The sequence below is a fragment of the Lynx rufus genome, unplaced genomic scaffold (assembly GCF_022079265.1).
Source record: "Lynx rufus isolate CCGP_SWC_20201006 ecotype Redwood Valley unplaced genomic scaffold, mLynRuf1.p SCAF_8, whole genome shotgun sequence".
NCBI classification, from domain to species: domain Eukaryota; kingdom Metazoa; phylum Chordata; class Mammalia; order Carnivora; family Felidae; genus Lynx; species Lynx rufus.
The window spans coordinates 44,416,570-44,434,762 of NW_025814896.1; the positions used below are offsets into that span (position 1 = coordinate 44,416,570).

Consider the following 18,193-nt stretch of genomic DNA (forward strand, 5'->3'; position numbering starts at 1 on the left):
TGAATGAACTAAGGGAAACATCCTTTCAAATTCCAGACCACTTGAAAAGGTGGTAAGTATTTGATTGATATCTTTCTAAAGTAAACTCTGTACATTCTTGCCTCTAAGATACAATGCTCCTAGTGGGGATTGGACTTTATTGTGGTAAATTTAGGCCGTCACTTTGTTGAGGAAAGAACGTGAGCTTTGGTGTCATGCTGACCAGACTTAAAATCTGAACCCATATTCTAGCTGCAGAACTTGATGGGATTTTCTAATCTCGATGATGGTTGACTTCTTCCTGTCAGGCGGAGGGCTGTGCCTGACCAGATGGCATTGTATATTAATGTAAATGAAGGGCCTAACTGGTGGCTAGCACATTCTCCCGCCTTTGGTTCTCCAAATGTGAGGGACCAGTGCAGCAGCTTCAGCACCTCCAGGGAAGTGGCTGGAAATGCAGAGCCACGTCCCACCCAGATGACTGACTTAGCAGCTACCTGCTAACAGTCTCCCCAGGTGTTTACCAGCAAATTGAATTGAGAACCACCAGGCCAAAGCTTCCCCTTTCTCTCCTATTTGGGAGAAAAAGCAGTGAGCCAGCTTTAGGTAGTCAGAGCCTTCAGCTTTCTGGAAGAGTGCCGGGTCCTGAGTGTCATGACAGTGGTCTACTGAAGGAGTGTGGAACCTTCTTTCTGATTCTTCTCCATGTAGGTGGGTTAGTGTGAGATAGCCCTTTATTGTTCATTTCTCAGCCATACACAAGTAGATGTAGAATCATCCATTGGGGGATATAAAGACAAGGGATGTCTCCTTCTCCCAGGAGAGCTGGGCTCCCACATGTGTCCCATGCACCACATGCTCCTGGGAATGATTCCAGGCCATCATACTAGGCCAGAGCATCACTGTCTCTGCTACAGCATCCAACCTACCCAAGTGCTGATCCTGCACAGTGGGGGAGTCCAGCAGGTCCCGAGCGCCTGAAGTGGAGCCAGGTTCAATGTCAGAGGCAGCCCCTGGAGATGGACCCGGCCTTGCTTCCTCCTGGGGGAGCTGGTTCTACATCCGGCTACCTTACCGGGACACCTGACATCCAATCACTGACAATGAAGTTTTTTGAATGGATGGACCCTTGCTTTCATAGTGCCCCTTCTAACATCTTTCACTGTATTCTAAACTCTTGCTAATCAGTGTGTGGTCCAAGAATGGAGAAGCATGGGCATGTCTGGGAGCTCATTGGTCACCCGGAAGCTCAGGTCCACCTGGACCCACTGAATCTAAATGTGAATTTCAAACATTCCCAGAGGATTCATGTGCATAGTAGAGTTTGACAAGTTCCAGGCCAATGTATGCTTAGTAAATATTAATTCTGTCTTCTTCTGTTAAACATTGTGTATAAAATAAAAATCAATAAGGCTCCCCATGAGAGCTTCAGAAATGAGGAGTAAGAGGTCAGGGCAGAAATTTCATGAAAACTGGCCCTTCCCTCTCTAGTGCAAGCCAGCTCTCTGGAAGGCTGGGCTGCTCCACGACTGACCTGTGGCTACCTGAGGAGGAGCCTCACTGCTCCTGGCACTGTTCTTCCTTGTCTGGGGCCTGGCCCAGAGACAGCCATTGTCTGTGTTGCAATCCTTTGGGCGGCGAGAGTATAAACAGAGCGTGATGCTGTGTTCAGCTTTGTTACGTAACCTTGCTCGGGAGTCATACTTTCCAGATGTTGTGTATCAACATGCCCCCCACTTCTTGTACTACCTGTTTCTTTAGCCATGTGCAGCCTTTCTGGGGAAAGGTCAAAGACAAGCTCCTAGGATAGCCTGGTGCTTTTAAATCTGGGAAAATGCTTTTTTTGAGCTCATTCTAGGTTGTGTTTATTTGCTTTCTTGGGGTGTCTCTGACACACTTTTTTTCCTCTCTGTTACTTTCCTTCCTTCCTGAAGAAGCATAGTTTGGGACCATTTGAGACTTGCTTTCAATTGCTCCCCTGTGCATGTGGACTTGAGTCCATATAGATTTGGGGCATGAACCTAAATATTCAAGGGCCCAGGGCTGGAAGAGAACCCCAGACTTGCAGCTTTGGGACATTGGGGTCCAATGGTAGTTTGTCTCCATGTGGTGAATCACCCTGGGACTGCGCACAGGAAATCAGGATGAGGTGATAACAAGGACCCAGCCTCCCTGAGCTTTCCTGCTGGTCCTGGCACTCTCTTGGTGGCAGGGAGACTTGGGAGATAGAAAGGACACAGTGTCAGCCCTTAGGAATACCAATCTGAAGGTAGGGGGAGAGAAATCCAGCTGGAGTGATGAACACCCCACTAAAGGTGTGCACTTTGGACCCGGTTGGGGCCCAGAAGAGGGTCAGATGGACGGGAGGGTGCTGGTAAGGAAGGGCTTCCAGGAGGAGGCAGTGTTTGAGATGACAGATATCTCCAAGGGAAATGACTAGATTATGTCCACCCAGGAGGACAATGGGAATGGGGCCAATGAAACCAGGACAGCCTGTTGTACATTAGCAGTGACACACAACCCCTTCTGTCCACTGTGGTCAGCAGAGAATTCATTTTGCAGCACTTGCTTCCCACGCTCATTAGAATACATCTCTCGAAAGGATCACACAAAAGAAACACGGCTGCAGTTGCCTGATATAATCCTTGGCCCATGTGAGAACATGGCTGCTTGTGCTCTGTTTGTTACGTGGGGACTTTTCCCAGCAAATTCTCTTTATTTCATCTGTTGTGAGCGATGAGTAATTGTGCACCCATTTCCTGCTCTCATTCTAATTCATGTTCCAAATGCTAGAATCACAAATGGAAGGGAGCCTATAATATAAGAACAATAAATTCAGGGGTAGCTGGAAGGAAAATTGGATGTGAAACTGCCATGTGGACCAAAATGGTATTTGGTTAATTTATGTCAGTGATGAGTTTATTTTTAAGTGTCCATGGATGTTGCCCAGGTCAGAGTTATTGGAAGAGTTCTCTAGGAGCGTAAGACACTGTAAGGCACAGGGCTCTGTTTTCCCCATAGTGAAGGACTTCATTCTTCTAAGAAATGTATCTGTGATGCCAGCAGGCTGTCCAATGTGTGGACATAAATAGGGAAAGACATTCCCTGAATCCACCCAAAGCTCCAGTAATATGGATGCTTAGGACAGCTTAAGTATATAGTTTTTATATTGATATTTTTGACTTTTTTAAAGTTTATTTACTTTTTTGAGCTTGGGGCGGGTAAGAGAGAGAGATAGAGACAGAATCCCGAGCAGGCTCCATACTGTCAGCACAGAGTACAACAAGGGGCTTGAACCCAGGAACTATGAGATCATGAACCTGCATTGAAATCAAAAGTTCCGCCAGGGCACCCCCCTGATATTTTTGAGTTTTTAAAATTATAAGTCATTTAAGAACACATACTTATTAGCTTAGATAATCCAAATTGTATATGCTGAACTACATAGAGAAAAAGTTAAAGTCCTCCTTTTCCCACACCTGGCCTCTTCCAGTTGTGTTCCAGGAAGATAGCCATTGTGAACAGGGTGGTTGGGAGGGCAGGATTCCTCCTGACTTCTGTTCATTTACTCATAGGTGCACATATATAGATTATTAAAACATAAATGGTTAATATCCAAAATATATAAAGAATCTGACACCAAAAAAAACCCCACAAATAATCCAATTAAAAAATGGGCAGAGGACCTCAGTAGACATTTTTCCAAAGAATGTATACAGATGGCCAACAGACACATGGAAAGATGCTCAACATCATTAAACATCAGGGAAGTGCAAATCAAAATCACAGTGAGCTATCACTTCACACCTGTCAGAAGAGCTAAAATCAAAAACAAAAGAAATAGGTTCTAGTCCAAGATGGTAATATGGGAGGACCCTGAACTCACTCCCTTCATGGAACACACCAAATTATACCTATCTGTAGAAAAATTCCTTCTGAAGAGCTGAGGGCCAAGTAAACAGAGTCTGCACAACAAATAACAGAGAACAGCAGAAGAGAAGAGCAAGAGAGACAGAGACATGGAGCCTTATTCATGGAAAGCCCAAGAACCTCTAGCCCATGCCAACCAAACACCGGCCAGCAAGCAGAAGTCACCAGGCACACACAGTCTACGTAGGGCTTGACCACACACAAGACCATTCCTTGAAGTTTAGAAGTAGCTGGTCCACCTAATCCATAGAAACAAACACAGAAAGTCAAGCAAAATGGGGAGACAGAGGACTATGCTCCGAAAGAAAGAACAAGAAAAAAACTGAGAAAACTAAATGAAATGGAGATAAACAATATGCCCAATAAAGAATTTAATGTAATGTTCATAAAAATCCTCAGTGGGCTGGACATAAGAGTGGAAAAACACAAGAAATAACAAGTGTTGGTGAGGATGTGGGGATAAGGGAACCTGGTGCACTGTTGGTGGGAATGCAAACTGGTGCAGGCACTGTAGGGAAACTGTGGAGGCTCCTCAAAAAATTTAAAACAGAATTACCATGTGATCCAGTAATTTTACTACTCGTATTTACCCAAAGAAAATGAAAACACTGATTCAAAAAGATACACGTACCCTTATGTTTATTGCAACATTATTTACACTTGCCAAAATGTGGAAGCAACCCAAGTATCCCTCTAAAGATGAAGAGATGAATGAATAAAAAAGAGGTGATATATGGAGGGAGGGAGAGAGGGAGAGGGAGAGAGAGAGAGAGATGTACAATGTACATATATAATGAATATAGATAGAATGGAATATTGCTCAGCCATAAAAAAAGAATGAAATCTTGTGATTTGCAACAACGTGGCTGGATCTAGAGGGTGTAATGCTAAGTGAAATATGTCAGAGAAAGGCGAATACCATACAATTTCACTCATATGTAGCATTTAAGAAAACAAATGAAGAAGTAAAGAAAAAAGAACCAAACCAAGAAACAGACCATTTTTTAATGTTTATTTTTTAGTTTTTTTACTTTTACTTTTATTTTTTAAATTTACATCCAAATTAGTTAGCATACAGTGCAACAATGATTTCAGAAGTAGGTTCTTTAATGCCCCTTACCCATTTAGCCCATCCCCCCTCCCACAACCCCTCCAGTAGCCCTGTGTTCTCCATATTTAAGAGTCTCTATGTTTAGGTTTGAGAGAGAGAAAGAGAGAGAGACAGACAGACAGACAGAGAGAGGGAGACACAGAATCTGAAGCAGGCTCCAGGCTCTGAGTTGTGAGCACAGAGCCCGATGTGGGGCTCAAACTCATGACCTGGGAGATTGTGACCTAAGCTGAAGTCAGATGCTTAACCGATTGAGCCAACCAGGCACCCCCGAGAAAAGACTCCTAAATACAGAGAACAAACTCAGTTTGGGTGGTTGCCAGAGGGGATGTGGGTGAAATCAATAAAGGGGATCAGAAATACAGTTATCTTGATGAGCACTGAGAAATATATGGAATTGTTAAATTATTATATTGTATATCTGAAACTAATATAACATGGTGCTAATTATACTTTAGTTAAAAAAACGGGGTACATTTCATACCCTGTTTTGCTATTTACCCCTTATTTTGCTACTTGGTAAACTGTTTCCCCCCTGATGCTTTTTATTTTGCTTTGTGCACACCTCTTTGTCTAGATTTCACATTGACATGTGTGATGGGGAGGACCGTGGGGTCGTGACAGGTTTTATTTCAGCACTTGAGTGAAGTAGGGACTTGCCACATGCTCACGTGGCGGCTCAGTGTCTTGGGCTCCCGTGGCCAGTGGCATGTATACTACAGCAGGGTGGGTTTTGGTGCTCAGTGGTGACTGCCCAGCATCTCCACCAGTTGGCACAGCCTGGCCATGCGGGTTTCCTGGCCACCTCCCTCGCACACGGTTAGTCTCCTGCTAGGTATCCCCAGTACTTTATATGACTGTAGTGTCAGGACCAACACAAGGAGATTTCACCAACTCTGGTGTCTTCACTTATTTCTCCCTTTCTCTTTGCTTCCTAATTCCTGCTCTGTGCTCTGGGAAGAGACAACATGAAACAGGGTGTTCCAGGTGCTGCTTCTCCACTCTATGGTGGAACAAAGTCAGAGCCAACCAAGGAAGAATAGGGGGTATGCCCTGGGCTCTGCACCTGTGTCATACTGCATGGGCTCAGCAACCTGAGCCAGTCTGGAATCCAGCCCTGTTCTGGGCCACATTCAACTCTGGTGCCCAAACTTGCCTCTCTGAGGCCTTTCTTTTCTTAGTTGATCTGGAAAGTCAGATTTTGAGATTTAACTAAGAATCTGAGGCATTAAATCTATTATGGCTGCTAATTCCAGGTGGACACATAGCAGCTTCTGTTTTCAGAGTAGGTCCTGAGGATTCCTGTGACATCTTGTGCTTGAGCTTTGTGCTTGAGTCTTGTGCTTGAACCTCGTATTCCACCCTTTTGAGGCTGGTAGCAGGGAACTGCCTTGATGACTAGTTTAACCCCCCTGGGGCTTGAGAAACTTGTGCAGTCTGCCCCCCACCCCTCACCAGGAGATGATACATTTTAAAAGGTGGGCAGAGGGACGGAGCCATGCTGGGCACGTGGGATGAACCATAGAATTTCAAATATGGGGGTGCAGGAAGGAGATTCTTCTGTGAGCATTTTCTGGTACGTCTCACAGTCCAATCAGTCTGGTCATTTATCCAGCTCACGTTTGTAGAGCGGGGCAGTGTTGATGGATGAAAAAAACATTTGACTTGAAGATTCTTTGGCCCCAAGGTTTTCTCTGCTTTGATTGCAGGGTCAAAAGGCTGCAGACAGGGTCCTTTCAGAGGCAGTATTTCCCGAAGAAGGTAGGAGTAAAGGAACAGTTGTCTCCTGGTCCTGTTCTAAACCATCTTTACTGGTGTTCTGGATTCTTGTGTGTTGTCACTCAAGAGGGAGGATGTTCCTCCTCTGTAGGTTGTAGGGAGCTGCGGTGGAAGGTTCTTGGCTGTGTGGGCAGCCACGCCGGCATGCTGCCTTTCCTCACCGTCTTCCAGAACAAGAGTCAACTAAGGCTTATAATAATACACCTTGGCATTTACCAGACCGTGGCCGGCTGGTATGTCTGGATGCAGGCAGGAGGTCTGATGTGTCAGATGTGTGATTTACACGTGGTGTGTGCAGTGCACAGAATTATAGTGTCACCCTATTGTCTAAAAACACAAATGTTGTGCTTTGGTGTTTGGTTGAAGGCTGTGCATAAAATGTACTAAAGGAGAAATTTGCTTTGATTTTATGGGTCATGGGGATAGTGTGCTGGCAATCAAGTAACTTGCTTCTGGGGCACCCACATTCTGTCTCAGCTCAAGGACGTCATGTGTTTTGTTTTTGGCTTCCTGAAAAGAAAAGGTCCTCTGTGTCACACCTTCACCCTCAGAGGCACCAGGGTGCTATCTGTTTCTAGCACTTTCACTCATGATAGGTCAGTTTCCTGTGTGCCAAGTAGACCTGTTTTTCCCTCTTTTCTACTGTTTTAAATGAGGAATAGAAAGGAGTCTCTGGGAAGTATCCTGGCTGTGTCCCTAGTGCAGGTTTTCCAGAGCATGACACTTTTAGGACCCATCATCAGGGCTGGGCATCAGAGATTCCCACTCAGGTGTAAAACAGGAAGCATTCATTGAGGAATTTTCCATCAGGCACCAAATAGGAATGAATGGAATGTTCTCGAAAGAGGTGGGGTCATGGTTCCACCCTAAGTAGGTTGAATGGTGGGGGGCAGAACCTTTACCTTGCAAGGCTGAGGACTCTCTCTCCTCCTGTCATGGCTCGTATGTAGGATGGTGTACCATGCTTGAGATTTTACCAAGAACACACACGCTGGTGATTCTGATGATATGTAGGGATCCAGTGGCTCTGCTAGTAGGAGGGTCACTACTCTGTTAGAACTCTGAGAGTTCTAATGCCGTAATCAGCATTCACAGTTCTTTGGTCACTCATGCACATAAATACTCGGAAATGCTTGCGGAAAGGGCGTTTGCAAAGATGGGGCCCAGGTCCAACTTCCACAGACTTTCTGTGTAGCTGGAGAGAGAGAGGGAAAGAGAGGTAGGGAGAGCAAGCGGAAGAGGGATGACATGAAGCCTCGGATACAACCAGAGGAGGTAAGCAGGTCCTCCAGGTTTACAAAAACAGCCAAGGAAGGGAGTTGGCCTGCAGCCACCTCGGGGGCGGCGGGCTATAAAACATCAGTGTTTGTGCCTCACACAAGCAAATATGGTGGTCCATTTGCCAAGACAGGGTTTCCCTGTTCAATCTGAGCTATGGTTCATAAATCAGTCAAATAAAAAAAAATCCAATCTTGAAAACGTCTAGTGGTTCAAAAACTCTGGGATTAAGTTATACCAGTGGGAGCCATAAATCAGCCGGAAGCTAAGTCACTCTGATTCCTCTGGGCAGGAACAGAGGAGGGTCGAGGCCAGGTTGGCTTGGAGGGTGGGAGAGGGATGTGGTGGGGAGATCACCTGACCTGAGATGGGCCTTGCAGAGGAGACAGTGGGAATGACCTCAAGGTCTTTGCTGAGGAGACTTTAGGTGCTCCCGCTGCTCTTAGCAGAATTTTTAAACGTGGAGTCTCCTTGATTTTCCGAGTGAGTGAGCATGGCTGCCCTCCTTCACGGGTATCAGGATCGTATTCTTTCTGTTTCTCCTCCATCACCAAGTGATGCTTTCATTTCTACTCTGCTTCCCATGCTGACTCCCCTGTGACCTGCTGTGTTTATAGGAAAGAGGCTAAAGGGAAAATAGCCCATCAGGGCAGAGCAGCCATGCAAGGCCTATGGGCTGCTGACCCTCGCTGTTGTGACCCCCAAATGATAAAACAGATTTGCATCCCCAGCCACACCTCAGACTTGCCTTGAGCACCTCTCTGTAGCAAGCAGACAAGAAAGAGCCACCACGGGGGACTGCCTTTCTTTGCAGAGTTGCTGTGACAGGGACATGCTCCTTTGGGGGTTCCTTTTGTTCTCCACAAGCTTTCCCCTTCTTGTCAGGGAAATAGAATTGCTTTTCTGGGTGAATGGTCATGCCTTGTGTTATGGGACACCTCTCTTCTGTGGAGTGCAAAGCCTTTTACGTGTGGGTGTCCTCAAGCACCCTAGCTGGTGCGGTGGCAGCTGGTTCTGGATCTTTCAGGAAGCATATGTTGCCTGTGCCCTGTACCTGGCTCTTTTTCTTCCTGTCTTCTTCATTCCTTTGCCGAAAGGCTTTCCCTGGTGTCAGAGTTCATTTTGCCCTGCTGAGTGGAAGGCTGGAAGGTCAAGGAGTAGGTGACCCCTGGGAACAGCTCTCACCCAGTGACAGATGGCAGCTGGTGCATCACCCCTAGCTGAGATGCCCACAGTGGGTACCTGGTTGGTGACAACAAGCTTTACTGGCTGCCTTTTTCCTGCATCTTAAGTTCACATTCATCATACTTATACTGATTACCTTTTTTTCCGAGTGCTGTTCTGTGGAATCTTAAACCAAGACATTTACTTGCATCCTTTGTGCAGGTAGGTGATGGTGGACACTGGGAAGAAGGGAGTAAATGGTGAGCACGAGAGTTTCCTGGAGCAAGGCCTGAGCAGGGGAACATACTGGTGCCTCTGCCTGGGGAGAACATGCTGTTTCCTCACCACTGGTATTGATGCTCATGCCTTTTCCAGAAAAGCCAAGTTAGCTCCCTCGGGCCCATTTCTTGAGCGTAGCTGCTGTTAGTACCAGACGTGAAGTCAAGAGTGGGAGACACGGGGTGTGCTTTTCCAGGTGGTACAGAGTATTCTGATATTTCAGCAACTGTTACATCTGTCCATACTGGTATATGGACAGATACCAGCTGGCCTGTGCCTGATGGTGGGGCCGTGAGCCACTCACACCTAAGGAGGTGGCGCACAGGGCTTGCCAGAAAAAGACAGCGGTTCCTCCCAAGCTGGGGGATGGGGTAGGGGGGATTCCCAGAGCTCCCTCCTGTAAACTCCCAGGGGGAGTCCTCCTGGGCCTGCCTTGTGCCTGGGCAGCTGGAGGCATGGACTGGAAAAGCCAGGTCCACCCAGCTTGCTCACCTATAATTACATTTGCTTAAATGTGCTGGCTTGTCAAGGCTGCACCTGGAACCAAGTGTGTGTGAATGAAAGCAGGGCCGGAGGAGCACTGATGCCTCTGTTCTTTGCTGCAGCCGTTCCCTGGCTTTGTTTTCTGTGGGGCACAGACTAGTCAGGCTTGTCGTTTGCAGAGGCAGTGCATGTGTGTGTTTTTTTGTTTCAATCAAAATATGGTGATTTACTAACACTGTAAAGGTCGTGCTATGAAATTAACATGAGGGGATGCCCGAGTGGAACTTAAAAGATTATTTCCACCTCATTTAAGAGATTGTTGCTGAATCGCTGTTCTGGAGCTCTTGGGTTTGGACATCTGCTCATTTCTCTGGGAGGGATGTTGTCCCTTGTTTGGTTCATGCTGTGGCTATTCTGCCTCGAGTGAGCTGATCTTACTGACACTGTGCACTTATGGCTCTGTGTCAATATCCTATGGAGGGGGTATCACATTTGTGTGTTCTTTCTGTCCCTATGTGTACATACTCAGGCATGTGTGTGTTTCCTGTGTGTATTTTCCTATATCACCAACCCATTCTTTTTTTTAAACCTTTTTTATTTATTTATTTTTTTTTTAAATTTTTTTTTCAACGTTTATTTATTTTTGGGACAGAGAGAGACAGAGCATGAACGGGGGAGGGGCAGAGAGAGAGGGAGACACAGAATCGGAAACAGGCTCCAGGCTCTGAGCCATCAGCCCAGAGCCCGACGCGGGGCTCGAACTCACGGACCGCGAGATCGTGACCTGGCTGAAGTCGGACGCTTAACCGACTGCGCCACCCAGGCGCCCCTTAAACCTTTTTTAAAAGTTTATTTATTTTGAGAGAGGAAGGGGAGAGGGAGAGGGAGAGAGGAAAAGAGAATCCTAAGCAAGCACCTCACTGTCAATGTGGAGTCTGATGAGGGGTTTGGACTCAAGAACCATGAGATCATGACCTGAGCTGAAGTCAAGGTACAGCCAGATGGAGAGGTATGTAGGGCCACAGCCAGATGTGTCTTGTGTTCAGGATCTTCTGTCCCCATGGAACTGGGGTACAACACCCTCCTGGCATACTGCATTCACCAATCTGAGAGTTCATTGACTGTTGTTGTTTAAGAGTTTTGATAGAAGGGTGCCTGGGTGGCTCAGTTGGTTAAGTGTCTGACTTTTGATTTTGGCTTAGGGAGCCAAATCAAGCAGGGGAGGGGCAGAGAGAGAGGGAGACAGAGAATCTGAAGCAGGTTCCACACTGTCAGTGCAGAGCCTGATATGGGGCTTGAACCCATGAACCATGAGATTATGACTTGAGCTGAAGTGAGAAGCTCAACCAACTGAGCCACCCACATGTCCCCAAAAGAGGCTTCTTAAAAGTGACAAAAGGTATTCTTTTCCCTTGGGAAATTCCAAGAGTTTTAGGAGCTTTTTGCTAGGAACCAGGGACAAAGACCAAATATATTACATTAGACATGCTGTTATTTATGTACACACGTGTGTGTGTGTGTGTGTGTGTGTGTATAAAACTTATTTGTGTTTTTTGGCAAGATCACTTGAAAGTAAGTTGTAGACAGACATCACAAACCTTTGCCTCTAAATACTTGGGACTGATCTCCTAAGAATACAGGCACTATATTCCCCTCCATAAACACAATACTGCTGAAGAAATGGAACAGTCATGTTGGAAACTTCGGAAACAATATAAATGCAGTTTTGATTGAACTGAGATGTGAGTATCAGAAGAATTCAAAGTTACTTGTAATTTATTGAACATACATTTACCAAGTCACTGGTATGCACTGATCACTGGGCTTGGAACCAAAGAAGCAAAGGGCGAAGGAAAGACTGAATTGGTGAATATACTGGAAACGTGTGAAGGGCAGAAAAAGAAATTTGAAGAATCTCATGCTAAAGGACTTCAGTCTTGGAAAAATAAAAGCCGCTTCTATTTCCAGGCTTTCAGATATCCAGGAATCAAGACAGATCATCATAAGGGTTAAGACGGTCTTATTCCTTGGGTCTTTAAGACATGTGCTACATTTAAAAGTGTTTAAAATCCCTAAAGGTGTATGTCAAAGGACAGTGGTTGCTCTATGGTTCCCTTCTAATGTTAAATAAATACAGTTCCATTTCTGGCTCCCAAGATAATATCAACAATTGCATATATGTGTCCATATTGATATTTCTCCCAGTTGTCCCCAAAAGTGTGAAAATCTGGAATATAGATGAGGTTCACACATGGTGTTTGGTTGAATACCTTTAATCTGCCTTGTTTCAGAACATTTTCTTGCTTTTTTTGTTTTCCTTTCCTGCCGTTGACATTTTGACAAATCCAGACCTGTTAACTTGAGTGCCCCACGCTTCTGGTTTTGTCTCGTTGTCCCTCCCTGTGCAGATGCCGGTTGAACACTACTGGCAAGAATTGTGCATAAGGAATGTGGTGTCCTTCTCAGTATGGCATTGGGAGGCATGTGATGCCAGTATGGTCCATAATTCAGTTTGACCAGTTGGTCATGGTGTATCCACCAGACTGCTGCTTTGTGTCTGTGTGACTATCCTGCTTTTGCCCTGTGGCTTCAACCATCCATAGATCATCCTCATCTAGATCAATATGCAAAATGATGATTTTCCTATTCAATCACTTAAAAAAATTTTTTTTTGAATTTATTTTTGAGAGAGGGAGAGAGACATAGTGCGAGCAGGGGAGGAGCATAGAGAGAGGGAGACAGAGAATCTGAAGCAGGCTCCAGGCTCTGAGACGTCAGCACAGAGCCTGATGTGGGGCTCAAACCCACGAACCGCGAGATCATGACCCCAGCCGAAGTCAGACGCTTAACTGACTAAGCCACCCAGGCGGTCCTCAATCACTTCCACATTATATTAGGTGGCATTCTCTCTAAAAAAAGAGACTTTCTGCCCCATTTAGTATCACTATGGATTCTTTTTTATCCTCCCCCTTTGTTTTACAATTCATCATCATCTTTTTTTTTTTATGCTCAAATTGTCCTAATTTTGGCCATGAGAGCCCATTCAAGCTGACATGTTCGCTAATGACTTCCCAGACTCCCCTCGCCTTGTTCTTTCCTGCAGGGTATTTCAGACTTTCAAAAACCTGGGGTTTCTTTCTAGCCTGCACTTACCTCTTCTGTGAAATCCAGTTAGACTGTCACAATTTTCTTATGATTTCGGAGCATTGGTCTTAAAAATTCAGCACTCTTTTGTGTCCGCTTGGTACACACAGGAGATGCCATCCCTCTGCCAGACCTGGGCCCAACAGCCATAAGCTGGTGGAAGTCAGCAAGCCCAAGCTAAGCCCTCCTCTGAGCTTGTCTGAATTAATTCACATTATCACCTAGAGCTGATGAAATGACAGACACAAAACCTGGGGACGTGGGGACATAAAGGAACTTATTATGGGTGAACAGCATTTTTCTTTGAGTAGAAATACAATCTTCTTTATTCTTTAAGCTTTTAAAAGTTTGAGAAGAGTATTGTAAACAGAATGACCTGGAGCAGAGTTTGACTGTCAATGGGCTAACTGATGGTTAGAGCGTAAGCAGGTCTATGACGTAAGCTTTTGCGTGTCCCCGCCTGAAAATGCTCTAGACTTCTGAGACCAGCAGGTGTCATCTAGAGCTGTTGTTTCTGGCAGAGTTGATCACATCTTTTACATTTAGGTCAGTACACCTCAAAAAGCAATGGGATCAGGCCCTGCGGAGTCAATAGAACTAGACCTGCACATTGATGTGACCATGGGGCCAGCTGCGGCTGCAGCCTGTCCTCTGGAATGCCCTCTCTGGTCCGCTTCTTCACTGAGAATCCTCCCCATATCCAGTGGGTTCATAGGAGGTTAATATGGAAGTTGAGTCCTAAGAGGGTCTTTTGCTACCATGTACACCTTTTCTGGAACCTTCTGCCAGAGAGATGCTGGAAATCACGCTTGCCTGCATGAGAAACTAACAGTATGTGGTTCATTTGCCAAGATGGCAGAAGATTTGGCTTTAGCTGGAAGATTGCTCCTTTCCCTGCTCAGTTTGAAGCAATTTTTTTATTGCTTTGCAGACCATTTAATTGATGTTACTGTTATTAACACCATCAATAGCATTTCAGGCAAGTCTACTGAATTCAGAATGTTTGCTTTCTAGTATGTCATAGACAAGAAGAATACCTGCCTCGCAAAGTTGGTGAGAGGTGGGTGAGATCAGGCACAGAAAGTTCCTAGTACAATGCCTGGTGTAGGGTAAGAGCTCAGAAAACATTGGTTTTGATATTTGGTAGCTGTGATGATCTGGCCTTGGAACACTTCAGAATGAAAAATGCTTTTCCTCAGTCACTAAGTAATTCCACTTATTTCAGTCATTGGAAATCTCCTGGTTGTCTGCTATAATGGATAAGTTACAAATGGATGTCAGAGGGCAGACAGGACTGCCCTTTCTCCTCATTAGAGGAGGGGAAATTAGCCAGAATGCCGCTTTCCTTGGTATTAAAACTGCACTCAGATCAGTTTGAAACCATTTTTAGTTTTGATGTTTTTCTTGTGTACTGATTGTAGCTGCAGCAAGATTGGGCTGGAAACATATTATCAGTTGTAAACCCATTGACATTTGCTAGGGGGAGTTTTCACTACTCTCATTGATAAGTAGGAAGTTCTGCTTTTAAGAAAATGGTTCTCTCTGATTCACACCAAGAAGTGTTACAATCCCACAACCCCCCAAGTTTGCCAGTCCTCGAGGTCACGAGGCTCTGTGGTGGTGGCTGCACTGCTCATCACCCTTTCCTGACTCCACACCATGATGGTTTGATGTCTTTACCCATCCATATAATCAGAGAAAATCAAATTGTTGGCTCTTAATGAGATGCCTTTAGGTTGTGTCTATAGAATGCCAATTATGCAGCTGGAAATGGGAAAAAAAGTCAATTATCTTATTTTTCCTGAAGACTTTAACACATTCTGATATTGCATTAATATTGTGACACATGCTGTCCTGGGGAATGTCTCAGACTTTTGTTCAGTGACTTAATCCTCCCGGTGTGTTCACTTTTCAATCTTCATCCAGGCAGCTGACATTCCAAGAAGTACAGCCTTTCTCTGTTGTGACAGCTCATGGAGGTGAATGGAAGGTGGGACTTGTTTTTTTTTTTTTTTTTTTTTTTTTATGAGATGACATCTTCTCATTCTTACTCCTGCTCATCATTCTGTTGCATTCCTGAAATAACTTAGGTGGCCTTTAGGTCAAAGTGGCATTACCTCAGAAAGACAGAAGGAACCCAGACCTCAGGTCTGAGCACTGACTTGGGTGAACAGACCCTGCCTGCTTGCAGAATTGGCCGCCAGTCCACAAGCCCTGCACCTTCCTTACTGCTGCATGGGAGACAAGGCATGGCTTCCAGAACTGTAGCGATGTATTTCCCTCAAAAAGTGGTCTTCCCCTTGGAACATGAATCTTCCCTTTAGCCGGGGTCTGGGAGACAGCACCTGGTATGCTCCAAAGGGGTGATGAGAGGTAGTTTCAAGAGGAATAGATTTTTACCAACAAGTGGGCAGGATGGGGAAACATGAAGAGATGATAAAGCTTCCAGAGAGTAGACATAATGAAGAGCTGTCAACACCTCTGTGCCTAAGAGAACATGGAGGGCACGGACACCCCAACACTGTGAGCTGTGAGCTATGGAGGGGGGTCTTGATAGGCTGTGGGTCAGAAGAGGAGAAGTGGGAAATAAGTGTCCTGGTCTCTAGATCTTTAATCTCCTGCCATTGGCCAAATCTACCAAGAAGCCAAAGGCCCAGAGAGCCAGGTCTGGCAGTTTAGGGCCCAGAGCAAGAATGGGGGACCTGTGGGTTGTAGGTCAGGAGGGACAGAGAGAGAATTTCCAGCACATTCAGTTTTCCATTTTTTTTTTTTAATACCGAACAAAGCTTGTTTCCTTTGTTTTACAGAAATGGATACTTTGGAAAGCCAGGAAAAATAAATCCTGCCAATAATTAGGTACTGTTTAGAGATTCATTACAACCAGGCTTTGCACTGGGAGAGGGATGTGGCCTGACCATTTTATGACGGTTTACTGTTCCCTTCATGTATTTTGATTAACGTTTCTCTATTTCTTTACTTTTATTTTTAAAATATCCTGTTAATATTTAACTATACCCAATATTGGAGCATTTTGTTCTGTTATGACTTACACAATGGGAAGAGACTTTCCAAAGGCCTTCCTACTTAGGACTTCTGGATACCTAAAGGCCACCTAAGTTATTAAGGTGATTAAGATTAAGGGAGATATCTTGAGTTTTTCCAGCTTTTGAGGAGGTTGTTGTTGACTCCCTGTGCCTTCCCATTTCATGGCTGGGCTGGAGAGGGATGGGCAGCAGCAGAGAGCTACAGTTGCTTTGTTGCTGAAAGCCAAGGCACACTGGCCACCAAGAGAAAGACCTTCTTTCATATTTACCATGCAAGAGTCCTCCAGGTAGAGATGCCAGTGGACAGAACCTCTGAGATTGGAACCTCTGAGGTGACCTGGATGTGCAATCACAGGATTTGTTGCCTGCACAGACTTCTGCAGAATGAGTAAGAGAAGCATCAGTGTGTGTGCTATACCCAGATGCTGCTCAGAGTCTCCGTTTACTACTGCCTCACACACCAGTGGAGTCCTCCACGCCTTGCCCTCAGGTGGAGCTTGCCTCGGGACTGCTGTTCTGCCTCGATAACTATTTATCCCACTTATCTTTTTCATCATCATATCATTGGGATGCTACGGATGAGCATGTGTCTGCTCCCCAGGCTCAGGCTGCATTCTTGGCTCACCGTACTTTAATTGTTTAAATGTGTATTTCTTATTCTGTCCACTTTTCTACAAGATTCTGTAGGGACATGTTCATTCAGTGTGTCTTTATTGGGCATCCACTATGTGTCAGCCACTATGTGTTCTGGGACATGAAGACATGGAACAAGAAAGCCAAAATTCCCATCCTCATGGAGCTCCCATCCAGGCTGGGGGAGGGGATGGTAAAGACAAACAGCAAACAAACACAAATAAATTTCAAGTTTGGTAGAAAGTGATAGGTGGTGTGAAAGAAATGAACAAGGTAATGAGGGACCAGGAGTGGGGAGAGTGTAGGGTGGGTTGCAAATTTAAATCAAGGTAGAAGTCTTTGAGAAGATGATATTTCAGTAGTCTCTGAGGAAGGTGCAGGTGGTAGCCTTGGAGCTGTCTGAGGATGAGCATTGCAGAGGGACAGCAAACGCGAAGACCCTGAGGTGGAAGCAAGCTAGACGTGTGCACCGGATGATGCAGAGTCAGTGTGGCTGGAGCAGAGTGGGGGAGGAGGAGAGGAGCCGGAGGGAGGTTAGAGGGGTCGGCAGAGTCCGATCACTTAGGGCCTTGGAGGCCAATGGAGGTCTTTGCCTTCTACTCTGGTTGGGGAGCCATTTCTTGCTCTGAGAAGTGATGGGACCAGGCTTATGTTTTTAAAGGACCAACTAGAATGTTGGGTTGGTAATACAATATAGGGGGCAAGGGTGGAAAGTGAAGCCTTAGGGGACTATTAAAATAGCTGTGGCTCAGAAGAGGGTGGGAACAAGGCGGGTGGTATGAGGTGGCATCAGATCCTGGCTACAGTTTAAAGACAACAACAGGATTTCCTGAAGCAATAGATGTGGATGAGATGGAAATATAAGAATCCAGGATTCTTGAGCTGAGTAATGGCAAGAGTGGGTGAAGCAGGTGGTGCAGCAGTCTTTGTTGGGGAGATGATAAGGGGTTCTGTTTTGGAGATTTGATTTGGAGGTGCATGCTAGGCATCCAAGTAGAATTAAAGTTTTTTTTTAATGTTTATTTTTGAGAGAGAGAGAAAGTAAGTAGGTTAGAGGCAGAGACAGAGGGAGACACAGAATCCAAAGCAAGCTCTAGGCTCTGAGTTGTCAGAGCCTGACACGAGGCTCAAACTCACGAACTGTGAGATCATGATCTGAGCCGAAGTCAGACACTCAACTGAATGAGCCACTCAGGCACCCCTGGCATCCAAGTAGAATTAATGAGTAGGGGTCTGAAGTGTGCACCTGAAGTTCACTTGATAGGTCAAGGCTGGAGATCTGAACTGCGGATTCAGCAGCATGTAGAAGCTTATATTTACAACCATGAGTTTCAAGAGATCCCCCACGGAGTGAGCATGGACAGAGAGG

General features: G+C 45.5%; 1 protein-coding gene across 2 annotated transcripts in view; it reads left to right on the top strand.

Moving 5' to 3' along the window:
• Window positions 1–18,193, top strand: part of SLC24A3 (solute carrier family 24 member 3) — a 486,519-nt gene that overhangs the window by 88,480 nt on the left and 379,846 nt on the right. The gene's annotated exons all lie outside the window — the stretch shown is intronic.